Genomic DNA, 5,817 nt, shown 5'->3' on the forward strand with positions numbered 1-5,817 from the left:
CCTCCATACAATGAACACAGGATATCTCTGTTTATCTTAGTCTTCTTTAGTTTCTTTCAGAATTGTTTTATCATTTTTCTTGCACAAGTCTTGTATATATTTTGTGGAATTTATTCCTGTTTGATATTGTTGATGCTATTATAAATGACGTATTTTTCAATATCTAATTGTTTGTCATAGTATATAGAAATGTAATTATTTTTGTATACTGACCTTAGATTCTACAGTCTTTCTTAACTAATTTATTAGCTTTAGTAGTTTTTTCTTCCTAGATTCTGAAAAATTTCTTACATCCAAAGTATAATAAGAACTTATGTAACTCAGTAATAAGTGGACAAACAATCCAATTTTTAAAAGGTAAGTGTTTTAAAAAGACTCTTCCGAATATTAAATGACTTGTCATTATACATCCACTAGAATACATGAACTTGATAAACTGGTAATGCCAAGTGTTGGCAAAGATTTGGAGCCACCAAAACTCTCACACATTCTTAGTGAAAATGAAAAATGGCACAGTCACTTCTGAAATCAGCTTGACAGTTTCTTGTAAATTTAACATGAATTGATCATACAATCTAGCAGTCACATTCCTAGATATTTACTAAGAATAAATGGAAACATGTCCATACAAGTGTTTGTACTTGGATTTTTATAGCTGCTTTATTCATAATAATTAAAACAAGAAAGAACTCACATGCTCCTCAACCAGTGGATGAATAAACAACATCGTATTATATTGATAGTCTAATATTGCTTAGTAATAAGAAGGAGCAAACTGCAGATGGACATGACAACGTGGATGAATTTCAAACACATGCTAAGGAAAAGAAACAAGACATAAAAGATCACATATTGAATGATTAGATTTACAGAACATTTTGGAAAAGACAAAACTAGAGTGACAAAGATCAGGTCAGTAGTTTCTGGGGATCGAGGAAGACTGACTCCAAAGGGGTTAAGAAAAACTTTGTGAAAAGATGTAGATTTTCTTGCATTGTGATTGTAGCAGTAGTTCACAAATGCATGAATTTCTCAAAATTTACCACATTTGTACATTTAATATCAGTGGTTTCTTTTGGGCAAATTATTCCTCTGTTTCAAAATAAGTCATAAGTCATGGTGAATTTAGCTTACTATAAGTACAGGTCCATAGTCTTTTGTCTGACACCCTACAGATAAATGTGTTTTGAAATAAACATTTTTTTTAACTTTTGGAGTTGTACAGAGTATTATATAAACCCATTTAATGTGAGATTTGAGGTAGTGCCCCATAATGGAACAGTAATATTTCTGCAATAAAACATATGAACATACATTGAGTAGAATCAATAAACCCTAAAGAGCTTCTTATCAGTTGAGATTAAATGATGCCTCTAGGTTTTGCTGCTGATGTGTCATGAAACAACTTTAAGTTTTCAGACCTTTTTGAATTTTGAGTTGCAATTTAGGGACTGTGGCCCTGTTTAAGTAGTTTGCTCTAATTTAAGATACTGAGGTTGGGACTGAGAGGAAAGGGATTGTGAGGCTGGAAAAATATGAAGCTAAAGAGAGAGATCACAGAGGGTAACAATATGCAATTTAATATTTTTCTAGGTATATTTACATTCAATAGCTACTAAAACAGATTTACAAAATATTGGACAAAGTAGTATCTGCTCTCTCCTTCTATAGTAAGTAGTTCCTGCAATTGCTTATGGAGTCCTTACTGCAATGAAAATAGTGTGTAAAAATCCCATTGTTCATAAAATATTATAATCCGAATATGTCAAAATTATGTCCTATATTAAAGCTCTTCAAGACTCCCCAACAGAGAGCTCCAGCTCTTCAGTTAGAAGGACAACGTTGCAATGATCAGAACCTCCTCTGTGCCCTCTCACGACCCTTCTCCATCTGTCCCTTCCTACTTCCACCCCAACACCTTAAAAATTTCAGCAAATATCCAATTGATCTGGTTGCTCCCAAACTTTTCTTTGTTTTTGAAGCTTCTCCGATTTGGTTCATGCTCTTCTCTTGGCTTAGGTGTTGTTTTCTCTGTTTATTACCCAGCTAATATCTACTATAGAGATTACAAATGTGTATAAAGGAGACAAAGAAATCATAAATGGGTAAAGCATCCAAGAGCGGGAGAGGGAAGGGGAAGCAATGGAGGATCAACAGCAACTAACATGTATTGTTGCTCACTGCACCTGACATACAGAGGGCTCTTAACAATGGTTTCTTTAACTATAAAGGTGATATTGAACTATAAAAATACAGATGGGGTAACACAGAAAATATAAGACTATTGTAACTCTTCCTAAGCTGTCTTAATTCAGTGCAAGTGATTGTATACTGTGATACCTTGAATCTGCATCAGTACATCCTAAATTAACTCTGGCTGAGACCAAGAAAGAATTTGCTAATCTAAGTTGTCTTAGCTTGAGCTGTTATAACAAAATACCATAGAATGGGTGAATTTTTCTCACAGTCCAGGAAGCTGAAAGAAACAAATTTATTTTCTCACAGTCCTGGAGCCTGGAAGTTCAAGATCAAGGTATCAGCATCACGTGTTTCTGGTGTGGGCCCTCTTCCTGGCTTGTAGATGGCCACCTTCTGTGTTTTCACATGTTGGGGAGGGACAGAGCAATCTCTGTAGCATCTTTTCTTATAAGGGCACTAATTCCACCCTGGTAGCCTCATCCTCATGACCTCATCTATACCTAATTATCAAAGGCCCATCTCCAGATACCATCACATCAGGGGTTAGAGTTTCAGCATGTAAATTGAATTTGGGAGGGACAGGGACACAATTCAGAACAGGTTGTCTTTTTGCAAAGAGAAATATTTAAGGAACTTGTGATACATGGGGGCCATATATCCTATTGAAGAGATTCAAAGTCCTGTTGAAAGTCCTGCCCCTTCCCTCTAGGAGCTTATAATCAGTATCAAACACATTAATAGAGACAGGCATATTCAAAAGCCATTAGGAATAAAATGGAAACATTAAAACAACACATGGGTAGATAGCTAATCACATTATGTAAAGGTCAAGCATAAGTGGATTTTTAGTGAAAGGAAATAGTATCTATTCTTGGGGAAGATCAGGTAGGGGGAGGGTGCAGAGTCACATTTACCCACTCAACCTTGGAAGATTTAACAGGAGAAGTCAGAATTCAACAACAGCCATTAGTCTAACTGGGAATCTGGGGTGTTTCTTCTTGTCTTAAAAATGTGTGAATTTTGACTTAGTGAATGCTGTGCATTAAAATATATTATAGTAAGACAGGAGTACTCCCTTTGTTTCATCTTTCGCTCTGAAATCATCCTAAAAGACCATTCCTGTCATGTGAGACTATTCTTTTACAAATGTAACACTAAAAATGTATTAGTTATTTTGATTTTTAGTTTTATTTCATATCTTAAATTTTGCCTGCAAAATCAGATGTGTTATTTTTGTGTGTAATGAAAGTATTTGAAAATGTTAATCAACAAGTCATAATATAAAGGGAAGCATTAGTCTACTTCAAAGAACTATAAGAAATTATTTAACACACATCTGAATGAACTTCCCTATACGTTATCCAAAATTTATGAGTACATGTCTTTTAGATAATCAGGGCTAAGTTCAAACTCTTGGTCCACTTGATTTTATGTAAGGAAAGCACACTCAAGAAGGGTGTCAGTGGATGCACAGGTGACTTCACAAACTTTCGTCACTGTGATTTTTAAATTAGTCTTACTGAGAGCCGATACCTCTTCTGTGGCAATACATTTAAGCTTACACTAGGAAAAATTCTTTTCATCTGAGCTAAGTCCTCCATGTTCTAGTATTACAATACAATTCCTCATGTCGTATCTTTAGTGAAGGTGTTCTTTCCCTGTTGCTTGTGAAAGAGCTCTGGATATATATGATCTGAAGACATTACATTGCCTCTCAGTATTGTTCTCCCTAGATAGGTCCTTTAATCTTTCTTGAAGGTCTTATTTTCTGATCCTTTAATCATCTCTGTGGTAAGAAATTTAAGTTCCCATTCCCCTTTGTCTCATTCTGGATGTGGGCACTGACTAATATAAGTCCTGTGAGCTATCTATATTTTTCCATCTCAGCATTACCTTTGCTGTTTAAATTGAAATGTTGCTGTTCACTCATCATTCCTTTTTGAAAACAACAATATCAAAATATGGCTGTGAATCCATTTCCAAATAAGATGTAGAGTGTAGAGATAAACCAGAATTATCCTTCCTTTGTATTACTCTGGCTCTCTTTTGGGCCCCTCTTCACAGAAAAACATGAGGCTTGATTATCCATTTTCACCAAAATAGCATTTACTAAGGCAGGAATATTTTCTCAGGTAAGCAAAATGATTGTTGCTTTTATCTCAGCAATTCCACACCTACTCCCCTACCAATTGACTTTTTAGAGAATATTAGTTTGCATTAAAAAATCTATTTAATTGCATTGGAAAAACACTTCACCGCCATGCTCCAGGCCGATACCATGTTGCAGCTGCTCCTATTTAAGGGATAATTGTAGCCTCACTCTTCTACAAGGAACTAATTCTGATTTTGAAAGGATTTGTCCTCACAGTTTATCCTGATGAGAGAGGACTGGATTATTGCCGTGTAAAATAGCTGAATAGTCCTATTATGGCTATTATGTCACAAATGTTGTGTGTTGTCGAAGATCAAAGTGCTGTACCACACTCAATGGTGAAATGTACAAGCATGGCACACTTCCCAAATTATGTAAAAAATACTGCATTTTTATGAGTCATTTAGTACCATGTGAGCGATCTGTGGACCTGTATCATTTCCTTCAAACTTTCCTCATCATTCTGAAATCCTTTATTTTCTGGTTGAAAGACTTACAATCTAGTCATTTCTCATTAGTCTCCCCAGGAAATAAACTTCAGTACTCTGTGTTCTTCCATTGAAAGATATTACTTATTGCATATAATTCCATTTTGAATTTAAATTACTTTAGAAAAATGTTAAAATAACCCTGGACAACAGTAAATTCCAACTGGTAAAGTAAGAACATGTAAACATTTCCCATCAAAACCATTAATGATGTCTTTTTGAATCTCAAATGTATAGCACTCCAGATTGGCTAGATTCTAAGGAAACAAATAGCTTCTTCCCCCCGTAACCTTGTTGGGTATGCACGTCTAATGAGGCCTTAAAATCCTAGGTGGGCCCTATGAGGTGTAAAATGAATGGTATTTTAAAAGAATAAGACTTTCTTTTCCCTAGAAATATTGCAACATCAGCTGTCACTGGAAATCTAGCCTGTAAGTCAGAAAGGCCAGTGAAGGGCTAAATATTAATTTAGTTATACAATAAGGCATGCTTTGATTTTAGTTTTAATATCTGACATTTCAAAATCAACCCCTCTATATGACATTTCATTCTCGTGTACATCTACAGAGGGTTTCAACCCTTTAAGAAAAACTAACTCCAAAATCTAACAAAAAATGCCTGCCAGGAAATACTATGGTTTGTTGAATAATTTTTACAAGACTCTTGTAAATCACATATAGGATTAACTGTCTAGAAGCTATTTCCCCCAAAGTAACACATTCTGTATGTGATTTGAAGACATTACTACAAGATTTAGGACTTAACCTACATGATACAAAGAATCAGTAGACATAAAATGTGGTCACTGAAAACAAGTATACATTTGAAAACATAACAATGTGCCGGGCGTGGTGGCTCAAGCCTATAATCCCAGCACTTTGGGAGGCCAAGGCGGGTGGATCACGAGGTCAAGAGATCGAGACCATCCTGGTCAACATGGTGAAACCCCGTCTCTACTAAAAAAAATACAAAAAATTA

This window comes from Cebus imitator, unplaced genomic scaffold (assembly GCF_001604975.1).
Source record: "Cebus imitator isolate Cc_AM_T3 unplaced genomic scaffold, Cebus_imitator-1.0 Scaffold199, whole genome shotgun sequence".
Classification (NCBI taxonomy): Eukaryota; Metazoa; Chordata; class Mammalia; order Primates; family Cebidae; genus Cebus; species Cebus imitator.